A 20180-nucleotide genomic window follows, 5' to 3' on the forward strand; every position below is an offset into this window, starting at 1 on the left:
GATATAACCTTTTATACTATGTTTTAATTTTTTTATCTCCCTATAATGTATTAGTCTGTCTATCTGGATGTCTGCTCTGTCAGGCTGAGTTAATGTAATGTGTAATGTCTATTGGTCTGTCTGTCCTGTCTATGTTCTATGTCACGAGGACAACGGATGAAATTTAGCTCCGGCTAATTCCGACTGGTTTTACACTGGGATGTTTGTATATATGTCTATATCTTTGGTGTTCATCAAACTGGCACTGTCCTGTCTAAATAAATAAATACAATTTCATACCATTAATTAATAAAATAATAATAATAAATTGATAACCAGTAATTCTACCAGTGAAAATTAGATTCTGCCCATCTCTGATGCAAATTTACGGAAACCAAGATCCTTTGCGAATTTAATTAGTTTTTTTATCCGCCAGTATGATTCCAATGTGTGTGTTTGTATTGAAAATTGGCAGAGAGGCATTGTCCCACAACTAAATTTGCTCTTGTGGAAATATAGTGGAAAAATCAGCTACCGCATGTGAAGAACTTGACAAAACAGCAGACCACAAGCTTTTCTCAACAACTGTGTGTGCGTGTGTGTGTGTGTGTGCGTGCGCGCGTGCGTGCGTGTGTGCGTGCATGCGATGCCGTATGAGTGTTGTCTCTAAATGGTGTACCCAAAGCAGAATTTATGCTTCAGCATTTTGCCATAGAGCTGTCAATGAATTCCAATGGGATTGGCAGGATACTTAAAGGCCTTTTTTGTAGAACAGTGGTCAGCATGGCAACTAGTGTCTGGTTTCTTCCAGTTTCTGTGGTTAACCAACAAAATGAGTTGACAGATGTTGTACCCTCCTACTGGGGAGAAAAATAAGTTAAACGTGGCACTGATGAAGATCACATGTGATGCAGATGAAATCCAGACTGTCATGTAATATTCTTTCAGATTGTGAGTATTACAGATACACAGAAAGATGCTTCTGGTGAACTGGAGTACAGTTCTGGAGAAGGCTAGTATTTTGTTAGTATGACAACAGACAAAGTGAATCTCCATGAAGAAAAACACCACTGTGACTCCATGTGTGTACTGCTATATCAGGGTAAGGAACCATAATTGAGCAAGTTTAGCACAAATTGCAGTTGAACAAGTGTGCATGGGAAGTGTATTGTTTCTTTTGGTAATTTTGTAGAACGGCGCAGTTAAAAATTGGCGTTTGCACCATTGTGGGAGTGAAGTTAGCCGACTTGATTTTTGGCTAATCAAAGCAGCTTCTTGCACTCCCTTTAGATTCAGCGCAAGTGAAGCACACAGACTTTGTGGCAAAATCATAACGGACGTGCACAAAGTAAGTTAATAAGAAACTTTAAGAAGATCTCCAGTTATGGATGAAGTAAAATTAGCTGCACAAAAGTAAAGTGGAGACCACCTTCCGTCCCAAGTCATGCTTCTTTGTGTGACAAACAACCCAGGGTTACCCTACACAGCTACAAACACAGTTCTGATACAGTTAAGTGGGTGCTTTTGAAAATATATCAAAGATTATCATAATGATAATAATGTATTCAAGAGTATGAGTGCAAATGGTTGTTTTTCTCTTGAGAATAAGACCCTAAACCTACAACAAAACCCATGCAGTCAACCATAAAGCCCTAAAAAAGCTCATTTAATCTCAAACAGTTTATGAGATGAGTTAATAAGATAAGATAAGAGAAACTTTATTAATCTCACGTGTGAGAAACTGCATGTAACAACAGCTCGATTTACAGGAAGGTACAAGTTGGGGGATAAAAGTGCAAAGAGACTTCAGGAGACTTCAGGACCGTAGTCTTCCGGCATAATAAATAGAATACACTATAAAAAAAAATATGGAAAAATAACAGCAATTGTAGCAAAACTAAAAATATGAGCTATGAATATTTACAGAAAGAAGATAAAATAGTGGTAAAGTGTCGTAAAGTGTATGAAATGTATGGAGTTTAGCAATGCTAATTACAAAGAGAAATATTGCACGGGTTATAGGAGTGAAATAGATCTATGCATTGTGTGGCAGAAAATATTGCACATTGGGCTTAAATTGCACATTGGGGTTAAGAATTGCACGTTACGGGGAAAGTATTGCACAGAAGGATGTGTTACAGGTTGGCATTGTACAGCCTGATTGCGGTGGGGATGAAGGAGCTGCGATAGCGTTCCTTCTTACACGGGGGGAGTCTGAGTCTCTGACTGAAGGAGCTGCTCAAGTTCTCCAAAGTCAGATGCAGTGGGTGAGAGGGGTTGTTCCTGATGGATGCTAGCCTAGCTAGCACCCTCCTCTCGCCCACCTCCTCAACAGTGTCAAGAGGGCAGCCCACCACAGAGCTGGCCCTCTTAACCAGTTTGTTAAGCCTCTTCCTATCCCTCTCTGTGCTGCTCGGAGCCCAACAGACCACAGCGTAGAGGATGGCAGAGGCTACCACTGAGTCATAAAAGGTTTTTAACAGAGGCCTGCTCACTCCAAAGGAGTTGAGTCTCCTCAGGAGGTGGAGGCGACTCTGTCCTTTCTTGTAGACGGCGTTCATGTGATCAGTCCAGTTCAGTTTATTGTTGAGGTGAACACCCAGGTACCTAAAACTGTCCACGACCTCAATGTCCCGACCCTGGATGTTCACCGGTGAGTGGGGAGGTGCTCCTCTCCTAAAGTCAATCACCAGCTCCTTCGTCTTACTGGTGTTCAAGCACAGGTGATTGTGCTCGCACCAGTCCACAAAGGCGCTGATGGCCGACAGGTACTCCAGCTCGCCCCCCTTAGACATACAGCCAACAATAGCTGAGTCATCGGAGAACTTCTGGAGATAGCAGATATCAGTGTTATACGTGAAGTCCGAGGTGTACAGTGTGAAAAGGAATGGAGACAGGACTGTGCCCTGAGGTGCTCCAGTGCTGCAGACTACCACCTCTGATCGGCAGCCATGCAGTTGCACGTACTGGGGCCGGTTAGTGAGGTAGTCAATGGTCCAGTAATGTTGTAATAAAAGGTCAATATGCCTTCACTTAGTGAACAAAACCGTCTCGGCAGCTGCAGAAGGTTGGAAGCACATACATAAATCCATCTCTGATGCACTATGAAGAGGCACAGTGATGAAAAGTGACAGTGTGTATGGTGAGATGTGATGACGGATCTTTATCATCATGACAGGTCATTGGCATTGAGCGGCAGTGGCTGGAAAACTACAGAGAAAGGATAAAAAGTGGAAAAATGGGAAAGCTGCTCATAAAAATGTCTGTGTCAACCACATTTTCAAAACCACTGCCTTCAAAGTGTTCTCACCACATTTTGATTTCGTCTGACTGGGGCTCCTACCAAAATCTTAATCACATGCTATCTGGTACCGTCATGGAAAAGGGAAACGTGGGGAAAATGTGTCTTGAAGTGCTTTAAAGCTATTTCCCTCCCTTCTGCTTACCAGTCTGTTATCCAGACTGTCAAATGATAGGATATTCGCACTTTGCATAATGCACTTCATTAGCATACGGACGCCTGACCAACTCACAGCATTTGCTCAAGCTGGACTGCAAAATCCAATCTTCTCTGGCTAATCACAACGTGTACCGCAATATGGAGAATTGGCTCAGGGATTACAAAGAAGGTTCCCGTGCTCGGTTGCCATAGGAAACAGAAGCCGTGTACGATGTGTGCCCATTTAAATTATGTTGGTGTTATTGTGTTAATGACATATTTCTAGCAGGCGTAAAGTTTACTCTACTCTCAGCCACTAAACTGCCAGGTGTCAGTAGACTGGAACATCCTGCACGGTTTCAGAGCCGTCTGTCAAATTCTCAAATATGTTAAATGAGGCTTCATCCGGCACAAAAGATGCACCAAATTTTACGCTTGAGCGCACTAGCGCTGTGTACAAATCTAGTGCGAATGAGTGGGCAACCTCAACCAACTTACAATTGGCACCTCACCCTTGCGTACAAACCGAAGATCAAAAACACGCTGCAACAAATCTTCAACCTGTGGAGTTCTTAACGGGATAAAGCGTTGGCTGCGCCGCCTGTATTTTATTGAAACACGAGCAACATGGCATAACTGTCAAGTAAAGGCAGATTGCCCTGGCTACAGTCATTGTATTTCTCTGTGGGGGTTTTAGCGAGTGTCTCTCCTTTCTACCTTTTCTCTCTCAGAAAAGGTAGAAAGGAGAGACACTAGCTAAAATCACACATTCACTTTCATGACGATAATAGGGCATTTTTCAATCTTGAATTGACCCCCAACTATGGGTTAAATAGTACCACTGCCCAGTGGGCTCCTCGGGAGAGGAATGGGCTAAGGGAGTCAACCCCTACAGAAAATCAATTTCCCCTTGGGTTGGTGTCAGGAAGGGCATCCGGCTGTAAAACGTTTTGCTCCCAAAATTTTCTCAGTATAGGACTCTCAACCACGAGATGGCCATGGACCGTCCCCGGTGGAAGAAAGCCATATTGAGAATCCAGTCCAACCCAGCGGCGCCTGGAAAGCGGACTTTAAACCAATGATGATGATGAATTGACCGGTAACTTCAGTCGTACCAAAGCATAGCATGCTCAATGTTATATCGTAACTGTCAAACAACAACCTTGTTCAGAGATTTACATTTGTCAAAAAGAAACATTAGTCATTTTTAATGTAATACAGTTTGTTACAATGCAGTCATGTTTTCAAATATGTTGAATAGCAGAATCCTGCAGAGAACTGTATTTCCATGAATATACAGTAAAAGCACAATTCTTCAAAAACTTACAAAAAGTTAGATTTCAGACTAAATTCACTCTTTACCTTCAAGCAAAAATTCTAAATCCTTCCACAATTTTGCTGCCAGAAGTGTGGGTGGACTTGAGCCAGAGGTTCCTGCCCCTGCAGAGGCATGGCTTTGGTTGGCTCAAGGACGAGAGGCTTTGGTTACATCTGCACAACCAGCAGCACATGGTAGCAACATACGCCTATAAAATCAGCAGTCGAATAAAAACCCAAGTGGAACTTGTCGGGTCTGTTTTACTACCCCGTGAATACCTCTCAGCTTTTGAGTTATTCCATGGCTACCCAAGAGGGACTTTCAATCTTAATTTTTATGATTACATAAACAATAAGATCTTTTGAAGTGAGAAATACATATTATACTATGTTACCAAACATAATTAGATTTAGCCACAATCGGTTTCCAAAATGAATTTAACAACATGTTAAGTACTACATCAAAGATCTAATTGAATGCATTCTGCTCATTTTCAGATCAATCCCTGAGTGGCTTTCTAATGCCTGAAAGTAAAAGACAGGTCTTTTGACTTCTGATTTCTCATTTCAGGCAGTCCAAGGACTTGGTGAGAGATCACAAGCAAAGTGATTCGAGGTTAACACACAGGCTGCTGTCAGCAGCTGTGGTCATTAGAACTACACTGATGAGACCCCAACAGGGGGTCTGGGTGATTGGGTATTTATCTCCTGCCAACAGACGCAATTAAAATTCCCATCTCAAGTCAACCCAGGCGAGAAACCTAAAATCATTTAGACACCTCCCGTTTCTCTCCTCGTGTCTCAGCTTTGAAGTTTCAGCTTCAAAACATTGGAGGGTGACCACAATGTTGTCTCACCGTGACTGCATTGTAGCTGATTATGCACTTGAGTATAGTGTGCTTTATGGTGAAATGATCTTGCTGTAGACGTAAAACGTTTTAGGCCTGCTGTGAAAGATAATAATGAACAACGAAGGCAAACGAGGATTAAACCTAGTACTCAGCAAAAGAGGTACAGTAATCCCTCGTTTATCGCGGATAATTGGTTCCAAAAACCACCTGCGATAACTGAAATCCGCGAAGTACGGTCACCAACAAGAAGTACTGGGCCGGGTAACGAGGTAGCGGAAAGATGCAAATTCGCGATCGTACTAACACGCGAAAACGGACTTCTAAAGGAATGTAAACGAACATTTGGAGCAAAAATACATTGTCCTAAAGGTTAGACACGTTTCCTCAATTGAGAAGTTTTATTTTGACTTTTAAACGTTTTTATAATTTGGAAAAAAAAAATCCGCGATGTAGTGAAGTTGCGATAAACGAAACGCAAAGTAGCGAGGGATCACTGTATTCCTCCACAATTGAGCTACAAGCATGACGCTGTGGGTTCCACTAACATGCCCTTGCATTAAATACTAAGTTAACAGAGTCATACCAAATCAGAGGTGGAAGAGAAAACAGTCAGACAGACGTGAGAAGGAGAAAGCTGAAGTCGTCAGCTATACGTAATGTCAGGCTGCATCTAAGTAAAGGCTTTCAGCTAAATGCTGATGTGCTCAATTTAAAAGGTATAATGACTGTATTTAATGGGCAATGTAACCATGAATTTTGGTGATGAGCACACAGAAGTTATCTGAACTGCAAACAATATCAAATGGCTTTTATGGTACATTGGAACCCACATCCTTGAATGCAGGCATCTTCAATTTCAGTTTCCTCTTGCTATTGCATAAATTGTAAATAAATTGCTATTTTTAAGATGACCAAGTCGCTGGTTTGATTCACTTTTACAGCAAATAGTGAACTATTTGAGGCAGGCAAACATTAACATGCAGATCCAAATATTAAGGCAATGAAAACATTTGTAATCACATGACAAGGATGAGCAATCCAGGTGATTTCTGAATAAGAACTGAATACATTTACCATTACTCAAAAAGAGAGCAGATGCATGCCAAAATCAAAACACCTATAAAATCATTCAGACGCTTGAAATGTGTACATTCTTCTACAGTTGATCCAAAAGATGGAATCATTGTCTCTGTTGTAGCCATGGTATGAGTGCAAATTGCTCCCGCACCAGAAAAAAAGGTCAGCATCATGTTACTATATTGGGATAAATTTCACATTCTAATGCGATAAGTTTCACAACAAACATAAGTTACATTAAAGTGGGTAAATTTGACTTTTTACAATTACTTCCAATCCACTTTGCATGATCAGATTATCAAGACAAGAGTTACCAATGAAAAAAGAGGGAATTCGCAAAACGTAAGCTGATGAGGCTGGTAAAAGTAGCTGAAATAAAAAAAACGTTCATCTTTATTATCAAAAAAAGTTTGCGGTGGCATGGAAACTGGCCACTGGCCAGCGTCATCTGTACATTTCTCCAAAATCTCGAAAGAGAGAAAAGCATGTACGTATGCGCCAGCCAAGTAGTCACTGTGGATTACCGCATATTCCCATCGTCATTTCACTCTTAATACATATGAACGTGAGTCTATATATATATAGGGGTGTCAAACTAATTTTTTTTCGCGGGCCGCATTGTAGTCATAGCTTCTTTCGGAGGGCCATTATGACTTGTCAACCCAAATAAATGTATGAGCACCTCAAATTATATACAGTAAAAGCTACAAAACAAACTGACAAATAACTCATTTTCAAATCAGACGAGTTAAAACTGGTCAAATATAAAAAAAAAAGATATCATTAAAAGTGAAGACAATTTGCAATTCTAGTAATGACACACGAATTTGATGCACAATTTGTCTTCACGGGCCACATAAAACAATGTGGCGGGCCGTATCTGGCCCCCGGGCCTTGAGTTTGACACCTGTGGTCTATATGATTCTCTTCACCTGATGTAATCACTGCGTTCTAATCATAAGATATTTTAAGTCAAACTGTTTGTAATGTTTATCTTTTGGGATTTCTTTTCCACATACCGTAATTTTCGGACTAAAAGTCGCTCCGGAATGTAGGTCGCATTAGCCATAAAATGCACAATAACGTGAAAAAAAAACATATATACTAAGTCGCTCCGGAGTACAAGTCGCATTTTGGGGGCAATTTATTCGACAAAATCCAACACCAAGAACAGACATGAACGAGCAACAACAGGCTAAACGATAGGTATGTTAACGTGACATAAACACAAACGAAGAGCTGAGAACGGGCCTGACATCACATTCAGAGTTATTCAAATAACTATTACCGTAATTTTCGGACTATAAGTCGCACCGGAGTATAAGTCGCACCAGCCATAAAATGCCCAAAAATGTGAAAAAAAACATATATAAGTCGCTCCGGAGTATAAGTCGCATTTTGGGGGGCAATTTATTCGACAAAATCCAACACCAAGAACAGACATGAACGAGCAACAACAGGCTAAATGATACGGTATGCTAACGTGACAAACACAAACGAGGAGCTGAGAACGGGTCTGACGTAACATTCAGTTATTTAAAAAAAACTATTACATAAATAACACGTTTATAAAACCATCTGTGTCACTCCAATTCATTAAATCCATCGATCGTCCTTTGTCAACAATGCCGTTTGCCGCGCCGCAGTTCAAATTATTCCACAGGCCCATACAACGATATATACACTATATTTTAAATGACTATCACATAAACAACAATATTATCAAACCATTTGTGTCACTCCAAATCATTAAATCCATTGATCAAATTTCACCTTTATGTCATCCTGGTGACAGAGGACATGTCCAGAGGATATGGCGCTTTAAAGTGTTAATTACCGTATTTTCCGCCCTAAAAGGCGCACCTAAAAACCTAAAATTTTCTCAAAAGCCGACAGTGCGCCTTATAGGCCAGTGCGCCTTATATATGGATCAACTGATGAATTTGTTGATCCATACTGGTTGTACACAGTGCTCTGCCAAAATGTTTCAGTACGTTTTAGTACGACTAGTAAATTACAAGGTCGCATCGCTTCCCAGCATTACAGCAACTGTAGTCAGGGGGCGTCACCGAATAGCTGTTGTACCCGCGAGGCTATTTCATGTCAAAATAGGCTGCTCTGTTAATGTTTCGAGTAAATCTACGGATCGATATGGAAGGGAAACATAGGTAAGTAGTACCAATGCGTTAGATCGAACTTTAGTCAGTTCCGATCATTTTATAGGAGATCGTTTGAGAAACGCGATTGTTTACACTTCGCTGAGGCTCATGGGAGATTGCGAGCTGAGGCTCGTGAGACTTTGCGGATGGCTAATGCTATTGCGATAGCTGCTATACGTACCAGGCTATTTCATGTCAAAATAGGCTGCTCTGTTAATGTTTCGAGTAAATCTACGGATCGATATGGAAGGGAAACATAGGTAAGTAGTACCAATGCGTTAGATCGAACTTTAGTCAGTTCCGATCATTTTATAGGAGATTGTTTGAGAAACGCGATTGTTTACACTTTGCTGAGGCTCATGGGAGATTGCGAGCTGAGGCTCGTGAGACTTTGCGGATGGCTAATGCTATTGCGATAGCTGCTATACGTACCAGGCTATTTCATGTCAAAATAGGCTGCTCTGTTAATGTTTCGAGTAAATCTACGGATCGATATGGAAGGGAAACATAGGTAAGTAGTACCAATGCGTTAGATCGAACTTTAGTCAGTTCCGATCATTTTATAGGAGATCGTTTGAGAAACGCGATTGTTTACACTTTGCTGAGGCTCATGGGAGATTGCGAGCTGAGGCTCGTGAGACTTTGCGGATGGCTAATGCTATTGCGATAGCTGCTATACGTACCAGGCTATTTCATGTCAAAATAGGCTGCTCTGTTAATGTTTCGAGTAAATCTACGGATCGATATGGAAGGGAAACATAGGTAAGTGGTACCAATGCGTTAGATCGAACTTTAGTCAGTTCTGATCATTTTATAGGAGATCGTTTGAGAAACGCGATTGTTTACAGAGGGCTCGTTGGTTATTGGCTAGTGGATGCATACCGCAACCCTAGTCAACCTCAGTTTGATGCAGTATAGCTTCTATTTTATGCGCCTTATAATCCGGTGCGCCTTATATATGGACAAAGTTTTAAAATGGGCCGTTCATTGAAGGTGCGCCTTATAACCCGGTGCGCCTTTTAGGGCGGAAAATACGGTACTTTATTTGATTTTTTCTCTCTTGTTTCCATGTTTTGAATATGTTCAAGATAAAGATATCAAAGCATGTGAAGTGATCAACTATACTAAAAATAACATGTGAAGTGGTCAACTATACTTGTAAGTAAGTGATGTGTTAATGATCAAGTAAAAATTTGTGAAAAAAAACATATATAAGTCGCTCCTGAGTATAAGTCGCCCCCCCCACCCAAACTATGAAAAAAAACGCGACTTATAGTCCGAAAATTACGGTACATAAATAACACGTTTATAAAACCATCTGTGTCACTCCGATTCATTAAATCCATCGATCGTCCTTTATGGAAACGATGCCGCCTATGCGCCGCGCCACGTCTAAATATTCTAAATATTCCACAGACCCATATAACGATATATAAAGTATATATCAAATAACTATCATATAAACAACAATATTATCAAACCATCTGTGTCACTCCAAATCATTAAATCCATCGATCAAATTCCTCGTCCTTTGTCAACAACGCTGCGCGTGCGCCCTGACGTCAGCCTCGTCGTTATTCCACAGATCTAGTATATAACTATATTATAGCGTTAACAAAGTACAAGGAAAGACGTGGGTTTGGTAAACGTCTCTTTATTTAACAAAACAAGAGTTCAACGAGCCAACAAGTACTGAACTGTAACGATAAAAACATATACAAGTTGCTATACGAAATAAAATGTATCAAATAACTATAACATAAATAGTTCACCACCACACGGCCCCAAGCACCGGCGTTGACTTCCAGGTGTGTGGCGGCGTGGACTTCCATCCCCGGAGGTGGCACTTCCAGCCACGGAGGTGGAAGAGAGCTCCATAGAATAGGACCGGGCGTGCGTAAAAGCCATGTCCGAGCCCCATTCACCGCCCCCGGACAGCCACCCGGCCGAGCGCCGGCCCACGACTTCCATCCACAGAGGTGAAAGAGAGCTCCGTAGAGTAGGACCGGGCGTGCGTAAAAGCCATGTTCGAGCCCCATCCACCGTCCCTGGACAGCCACCCGGCCGAGCGCCGGCCCCCGACTTCAATCCACGGAGGTGAAAGAGAGCTCCGTAGAGTAGGACCGGGCGTGCGTAAAAGCCATAATAGTTTTTCAAACCTTCTGTGTCACTCCAAATCATTAAATCCTTCAAACTCTTCGACCTCCGTGTCACTTACAAACAAAGCCGCTAATGATGCCGGTAGTACGTGGGGCCCTTCGTCATCTTCGTCATCCCGTGATCGAATCTTTGTCCTTTATGTAAACAACGGCCGCGCCACTGACGTCACTTGAAATTCAAATTACAGTAATCCCTTGCTACATCGCGGTTAGTTTATCGCAGTTTAACTTTGTTTTTTCTTTTTTTTCTTTTTTGAATTTTGAAAATTTGTGAAAACATTGTCATGTCTCGTCCCCAGTTCTGTGTCTGTGTGCTCACCCCTCCCTTCCGGTGTGCCCTTGATTTGTGTAATCACACGCACCTGCCTTTAGTTACCTGTGTCGTATTTGAGTTCTGTTTGCGTGTCACTCTATGTCGGAGCATTGCACGAGATGTGCGGACAATGCATGTCTCACTGTCACTCGGTTTGTTTGGTTCCTGTCTTTTGTTTCACGTTTTGGTCGGTTAGACCTGTTAGTTTGTTGTTTAGCCACGTCAGCTTGCCGAGTCTGTCCTTTTGGTTTTGTTTAGTCACGTCAGTTTGCCGGGTTTGTATTTTGGTTTCCGCAATAAACCCTGGTCCAAGCTGCACTTGGTCGCCTCGCTCCATTACTCCACCCCGAAGCCTGACAAACATTCACATATAAGTTGCTCCTCAGTATGCCCCCCCACCCAAACTATGAAAAAAAAACGCGACTTATAGTCCGAAAATTACGGTACTTATGGCACCAGAAAGGGAGTAGCTCTCCAATTTCGTTGTACAATTAAGTTGTAAAATGACAATAAAGGGCATTCTATTCTATTCTATTCTATTCTATTCTAACATTAACGGGATTTTTATATAATGTCTTATAATCAAATTTGAAACCTGTTGTGCTGAAAACTGAAATCTTCAACGATGGACAAGGACAAGGATGATGTAAACAAAGAAACAAAGACAGTGGGTGGAGGCTGAAAGCGGAATTCTCAAGTGGAGTAATACTGTGCATTAATGACTTCTATCTTTTGGCACTCTGCAGTGGCTTTTGGATGGAGACAGATGGGTGCCCAGTGGAGTCTGCTCAAACCAGTCAAGCTACAGAGGACCTCTGAGGGCTGAGGAATGATTTGTCAAATGGTGTATAAGGATGAAGAGAATGGGAACGTGTTACCATAATTTATGTATGTACATATACGGAGAGCAAGGCTGTGTTTATTGTCTGACAGAGCAGAATGCTTTTTCCCTCACACAGGCACACACACACACACACACATGCACGCACACACGCATGCATGTATGCACACATAGTGACAATTTAACATAAATATCTGCACAAATTTCAAGACAATAGATCAAGACAACATTGAGTGAAAACCCTTCAGTAGAGTGACGTTGGACATGGATGAGCAGAAGAATGAAACCCCGTCATGTATCGTGCATCCTGGAGAGCCATTGGGGAGGAGTCCCATATCCTCCCGCACTCATTCTCTCCCTAGCAACCGGGCTTTAGCTTGGTGATTGGACAAGCGTATCAGTAGTTGCTATAGCTACAGGAAGCCACCCTTCCGTGTAAACCCCCACTTTTAACTGTGTTTCTGTTTCTTTTTTCTTCACAACCACTCTTTGCCTTTTCATTGCTCTCAGCTAAGTCTTGTATATGCTGCATTGGACATCAGACAGCGGAATAAAGAGATGTTGAGATAAGATGTTATGAATGCAATGGTGATGGGATTAATGGTGTCTTGACGGAGAACTAATAAAATGATGCAATCAAGAGAAGCCGTACAGCCCTAGTATTTATCAAACCTGTCTATCTAACTCATTTTCCCTTCATTGAGAAAAAAACAAAACAATCTAAAGATGTGGAAGAGTGAGAATTTGTTTACATACACATTGTTCATTGGCTGCGTTATAAATGGATCACTGTTTAGCTTTTGCATTGGTGTTCATTTTATTTACCGTATTTTCCGCCCTAAAAGGCGCACCTAAAAACCTAAAATTTTCTCAAAAGCCGACAGTGCGCCTTATAGGCCAGTGCGCCTTATATATGGATCAATTGATGAATTTGTTGATCCATACTGGTTGTACACAGTGCTCTGCCAAAATGTTTCAGTACGTTTTAGTACGACTAGTAAATTACAAGGTCGCATCGCTTCCCAACATTACGGCAACTGTAGTCAGGGGGCGTCACCGAATAGCTGTTGTACCCGCGAGGCTATTTCATTTCAAAATAGGCTGCTCTGTTAATGTTTCGAGTAAATCTACGGATCGATATGGAAGGGAAACATAGGTAAGTAGTACCAATGCGTTAGATCGAACTTTAGTCAGTTCCGATCATTTTATAGGAGATCGTTTGAGAAACGCGATTGTTTACACTTTGCTGAGGCTCATGGGAGATTGCGAGCTGAGGCTCGTGAGACTTTGCGGATGGCTAATGCTATTGCGATAGCTGCTATACGTACCAGGCTATTTCATGTCAAAATAGGCTGCTCTGTTAATGTTTCGAGTAAATCTACGGATCGATATGGAAGGGAAACATAGGTAAGTAGTACCAATGCGTTAGATCGAACTTTAGTCAGTTCTGATCATTTTATAGGAGATCGTTTGAGAAATGCGATTGTTTACACTTTGCTGAGGCTCATGGGAGATTGCGAGCTGAGGCTCGTGAGACTTTGCGGATGGCTAATGCTATTGCGATAGCTGCTATACGTACCAGGCTATTTCATGTCAAAATAGGCTGCTCTGTTAATGTTTCGAGTAAATCTACGGATCGATATGGAAGGGAAACATAGGTAAGTAGTACCAATGCGTTAGATCGAACTTTAGTCAGTTCCGATCATTTTATAGGAGATCGTTTGAGAAACGCGATTGTTTACACTTTGCTGAGGCTCATGGGAGATTGCGAGCTGAGGCTCGTGAGACTTTGCGGATGGCTAATGCTATTGCGATAGCTGCTATACGTACCAGGCTATTTCATGTCAAAATAGGCTGCTCTGTTAATGTTTCGAGTAAATCTACGGATCGATATGGAAGGGAAACATAGGTAAGTAGTACCAATGCGTTAGATCGAACTTTAGTCAGTTCTGATCATTTTATAGGAGATCGTTTGAGAAACGCGATTGTTTACAGAGGGCTCGTTGGTTATTGGCTAGTGGATGCATACCGCAACCCTAGTCAACCTCAGTTTGATGCAGTATAGCTTCTATTTTATGCGCCTTATAATCCGGTGCGCCTTATATATGGACAAAGTTTTAAAATGGGCCGTTCATTGAAGGTGCGCCTTATAACCCGGTGCGCCTTTTAGGGCGGAAAATACGGTACATGCGGGTAAGGTACCTTTGTCAATCAAAGGCACTTCGTCTCTGTTGCAACCTCGGAGTATAGATCACAATTCATAAAGGGTGACTGTGGGCCACAAAATGTGAGTTGTCTCAGTCTGTAATTCAACACCGTGTCATCAAGTAAACCTGCTGCTGAACTGGGGGTAGCTTAGAGAGCTATAAATTACACACTTCCTGATTTGAATTGATGCATGGCTTCAGTGGTTGTCAGTAGGAAACCTGCGGACCCTCATGAGAGGGCGGGAGGTGTGTGTGAACAAGGTTCATGGCATGACACTGGGGTTCTGTTTCCCTCTTGTCCACTCTTGATCTATCCTCTCAGGAGCATCCATCCGGCCTCTTTTCCAGCTGCTGTGGATCACTCGTGGATCCGGTTGCAGGCTGTTGCCCTCCCGCCATGGTGGCGGATGGGGGTATCTGGCTCTCCCGAGGCTGTTCTGGGCGCCTCTATGGAGCTGGCGGACCATACTTGGACCCTTGGCATTGTGGTGTCCTCTTGACCCTGTGCTCATGGGTTAGGCATCCTGACATGCACTTTTCTTTTAGATGGGAGGCGCACAATCTGTTTGTCCTCATAACAGCAACTTACTTACATACAATTGTGCCGATGTTCCTTTACTAAGATCCGTACACATTCCGACACTCTGTACTTATGCGTCTCGTCCAAAAAGTTCATTTTGTTATACTCTGTAGTAACTTATTACTACAACACTAGTATGGCTCATACAGTGGTACCTCTACTTACGAAAGCCTATACCCTGTGAAAGTTTTCGAGATACGAACTGGAGCCATGGCAAAGGCATGCGTATCATTGAGCTTGCCACGGAGTACAGCCGGTGTTGTGCCAAAGTAGGTATCCCCTCCTGCAGGAACGCGCACCCATTGAGTGAAAGACGGAAGCCGTTGGTTCTTTTTCTTTTCTTTTTTTAAATTATGGAGGTGCTTTCAATGACCACTCGCACAGTCGGAAAACTCATTAACCCTGGTTATCGTATCATATTGTCTTTGAGCAATAAATGTATCTTTATTTTGCTGCCAGTAGGGCCTGGCAGTGCCATCCATGGCAGTATCACTTTATTTTTTCTGTGTCTTCTTGGGGGTATTTTCCACCAAGTGTAGCAAATTTGAATAGGTTCCCCCCTCTTTAAACAAAGTTACAGGGGTACTTATTCTAACAGCAGCCCTACTAGAATAAGTCAACCCCTGAGAATAACTAAACCCATTTTCAGATTCCCAGCCATCAACATTTTCTGGTCAATGGTGATTCCTGACTGCCTAATGACTTTTTCACATGGCTCAGTTGTGGAGTGATAGTCTCACAACTTATAAGTGGTGGGTTAAATTCTTAATTGCACCAACGGATTGTCATCACCATTAAGGAAATTATGGTAGTAAATGACAAACATCTGTGCTTACAACTACTGTGATGACAACCACTTCAGTCCTAACTACACATTTTGGATCCAGCCCACCCGTGACCCTAGAGAAGGACAAACAGAATGGAAAATGGATGAATGGATGTCTTTGTCTAAATATTTTTTAATCAATTAAAATAGAGGAACTGTCCTTAATCTTAATTCCTATCTGAATTTCAATTGCATCTCAATTGTATAAAGGCAAACAGTTTTCCAAGTACTGTCTAGACTACAGTCACACTATGGTCTGAATCTTTTAATAGGGCACAGTCAGCCCTTTTGAGCAAATATGAGGGAAATTGAGAAGCAGTGGAAGTAGGGACAAGGAAAACCGAGTTTTACAGTGACAATAATATAACAGAAGACAACACTTTGGGTCAAGTTCAGTAATCCAGGAATACTCAACGATTCTCTGAGGACAAAAAGGCTAAAGAACAAACTTAAAGAGTTCAACACACCAATTTCCAAAGTTCCAAAACACAACTGAAGGCATCTATCTGTTGACAGAGGATTGTCATCCTGGTGAAATGGCATTTGACATTAGCCTCCACACACCTAGCATGACTATGTCATCCTTGATTTCATGGTTGAGTGGCCTTCAGCAGGAAGGACAGAAAGAAAAAGCTTCCAGTCGGCGAGATTAAAAGATTAGATTTCCAAGTGAGCTACAGAAGCAAAATGTAACCTTAAAGCACCCATAGCATACCAAATCAACTTTTTGGAGCTCTTAGCCATGTTAAAATGACAATAGTGAGTACAGTGATCCCTCGTTTATCGCGGGAGATGCGTTCCAGAACCACCTGGATATTTAATGAAGATCCGCGAAGTAGAAACGGTATACGTATTAACAGACCTCCATGGGGCCCTAGGCAAAAATATGTCAAGGGGCCCCCCTAACTAAAGTCATCCAGTCCCCTCCCCCGAAGACCAGAGAGACAAAATTTGACTGACTCAAATTAAGTTTAATGAGTGATTAACAATTACTCAGTTTTAAATAATCAGTTGCTTCACCTCCTACTCAGTAACAGTATCTACATAAGTTTACAAATACAACTTCATTCAACAAAACATCGGGAGACAGACAGATTGCTCCTCATTGCAGTGTCCAATCATGCAGTCTGTCAATCAGTCTAACACACGCACGCACGCACACACACACACACACACGCACACACACACACACACACACGCACACACGGCACCCCTTCCTCTCTCTCACACTCCCTCCTCCGTTGTTTTGTTTGTACTGACGTTTCATTGGCTAAACGAATGGCTCGTCAGCCGATAGTTCTCAACTGCTACAACTTTCGAAACAACAGCAAAACAAACTTTCCTCTCTCACACTCTCTCCCTCTGTTGACTAAATTGCACAGACTTAAGTTGCACAGGCTAAATGAAAATGAAACGCTAATCAGCTGGTGGTTCTCAACTACTACCTTTCAAAACAACAATAAAACGTTAACAATAAACCCTAGTTTATAACACATTTGCATACTGAGTGTATTGAAGACCTGGGCACGTTTTAACTCGGCATTGCGCAAGATTTTTACTCATGTTCCATACGAAATTAACCACAGAAGAAGGGCAATGGGTAACCTAACCATAAAAAGAGAGGGGTTACGTTGCCTTGCTTACCTGACTGCTGTTGTCTTTACTCATAGTCATAAAGACGCCTCTTTCTTTTTTCATTCATCCATTTATTAATTAAGTATTTAGACACCTTTGTATTGAAATTTCCAACGCTTTGGGTTTCTTGTTGGCCGCGAGTGGGCATGGGTGTATTGCAAGTTAAATTGAAGTGTGGTTTACATTGTCAAGCAATGCAAAGTAGCCGCCTCCCGGATTACGGCACCACACTAACTGTGAATGTATTGTACCTTTACAGTAAACAAAAGAACAAACATGAGATATTGCCACATGTCCTGACTCCTGCACCGGTGGGTGCTTCTTCCCTCACGCATGGCCGGCTGTCGGCCTCCCAGGCCTCCCAGGCCTCCTGCGCTTGTCCTCAGTCACGTGCAAATTATTCAGAGGCAAGCCCCGCGCTATCAGAGCTCATTGTCGCTGTTCCGACTCGTGCACGGCTGGCAGCCACGCTTCCCGCGCTTGTCCGCAGTGATGCACATTACTCAGAGGCACGCCCCGCGCTATCAGTGTGTATTTAAACGCCGTTCTTTCGTTACTTATAAACCTGCAAAATAACGAATCCGCAATAGGTGGAGCGCGTGAAGTGGCGAGGGATCACTGTACAGCAGAGGCAGGGTATTAGTGAACCAGACATCGTACTCATGGGTTAGAAAAAGTCAAAGAAAATCATTGTGCCAAAGGAAATAATATCCAATCATATCCATGCCTATAATTTACTGTGGAAAGCTTAAAATAGCATGATACAGCTTCTTTAAATGTATCTTAATTTGCAGCCAGTCAGCTTTAGAAATTCATTGTGGACCAAACAAAACAGACAGTACCAGCAACAAGCATGAAGCTGTCAATGGAGTTTCAAAAGTTCAAAAAAAACAGCGCATTTGAGCGTGAGGGGGAGTCAACCACAGAACAATAAAATCTGTGAAAAACTGCTGGCTGAGCAGAGGCCCGCATAGAGGCCTACACATTATAGGGCAGGATGTGGAATTGTCTGGCCACACAATAATGCCTCATAAACTCGGATGGGAAGAGCGCTCTGAAACATGAGAGAGCTGTTTGATGTTGATCTCTGAAGGTTTGCTCTTACTGTAACATAGCGACCGGGAGTAAGGAATGGGAGAGGAGTGGCAGAAATACAGTATAAACCTACTTGATATTAGACCAAAGTTATGATGTAATGTTTCGGTGACACAAACAACCCAACCCCCACCCCTTCGTTCCTCCGTTGTCTTCCTGTGTTCACCACCCCATTTTTTTCTCTGGGGCACGAATGGTGCCCTGCGATTGGTTAATAGCACCATAGAGATGCTGAGAATATCCACCAACCAGGGCACGGGTGCCCCACCGGTCCGTTACCACAGCAACTCTTAACAACCACAGTGATAGAGCATGCGTGCACAAAAATGCACATGTGGATTCATGCACAAGCGATATCAGTGTGTGTGTGTGCGTGTGTGTGTGTGTGTGTGTGTGTGTGTGTGTGTGTGTGTGTGTGTGTGTGTGTGTGTACGTATGTGTGTGTGTGTGTGTGTGTGTGTGTGTGTGTGTGTGTGTGTGTGTGTGTGTGCGTGCGCGTCCGTGTGACAGACATTTACACGTAGGGAGCGTGTTATAAGTAGCCTCCAGTGTGTTCATCTAGCGTAGAATGACAGAATGCTGTTGTAACACACACACTACACAAGCTGTGAGAAGATTTGAACAATATACTCTGCGTAGTGCTATTTTTTCTATCCCCTTAATACATTTATGAGCACAAACCTGAAGACAGACAGAAAACAAATGGGTGAACAGATGGTATGGAAAACAATGTTTGCAGGGGTAATAAGCATTGAAAAATTTGAAAACTTGATGTTGCCCGACTTAATCTCCCTTGATACAAGAGGTGTGAAAATTCATCAGTTAATTAACAACTAATCAATTATCAAATTATTATACCGTCTTTTTCCATGTATAATGCGCCCCCATGTATAATACGCACCCTAAAAATGGCATGTTGATGCTGGAAAAAAGCCTGTACCCATGTATAATACGCACCCAAATTTTGACTCCTACTTAAGTCCGTAAACGTAAAATTATTTCAGAAAAAAGATCATCTTTGGGAACAACCGGATGTTATTCTGCCGGTCAGTATTACTGCGCATGCGCTAGCAAACTCGATAGCGAAGAAATGTTTCGGATTTGTGTAGGGTACATTGTGACAGCAAACGAGCAGGTGATCGAGCAAGCGTCTGATACGAGAGCATTGTGTTCGTATGGAGCGTGTTTGAAGTGAACAGCAGAGAAGAAAGGAACAAGGCAAAGTGTTGTGAAATAAAATATTACCTGTAATACGCATTTAGGTAGAGAACTGAACTCTCGCTCTTTATATAGCTGAAGTGTCTTGCGCATCCGTTCTGCGCATCTGTAATGGCGGCCTCCGTATGATATCCGGTTTGCGATGGAGATTAAAAAACAAATAATATTTGACAATAACACACCATCAAGGATTGCATCATCGCATCAAACGATGTGTCGTCAATTATGAATTTTACTAAGTGTGTTGGGCAGGATGGCTGAATGCGATGCGCGATTGACAACAAACAAGAAGAAAGGTGATTTCAAGTTTTATTTCGAGGGAGATTTTCTTCAAAAAAAAAAAATAAAATAAAAAATAAAAAATAAAAAAAAACTTGTATAATGCGCACCCCAGATTTTAGGACAATAAATTAGTTAAATTTTGCGCATTATACATGGGAAAAACGGTATGCTATTATACGTATGAACTATTCAGAGACATAAT

At 42.1% G+C, this 20180-nt stretch overlaps 1 protein-coding gene across 7 annotated transcripts in view; it reads right to left on the bottom strand.

Moving 5' to 3' along the window:
• The window catches only part of ablim3 (actin binding LIM protein family, member 3), a 64836-nt gene that overhangs the window by 34854 nt on the left and 9802 nt on the right, over positions 1-20180 (bottom strand). The window lies entirely within an intron of this gene.

The sequence above is a fragment of the Syngnathus acus genome, chromosome 10, assembly GCF_901709675.1.
Source record: "Syngnathus acus chromosome 10, fSynAcu1.2, whole genome shotgun sequence".
Classification (NCBI taxonomy): Eukaryota; Metazoa; Chordata; class Actinopteri; order Syngnathiformes; family Syngnathidae; genus Syngnathus; species Syngnathus acus.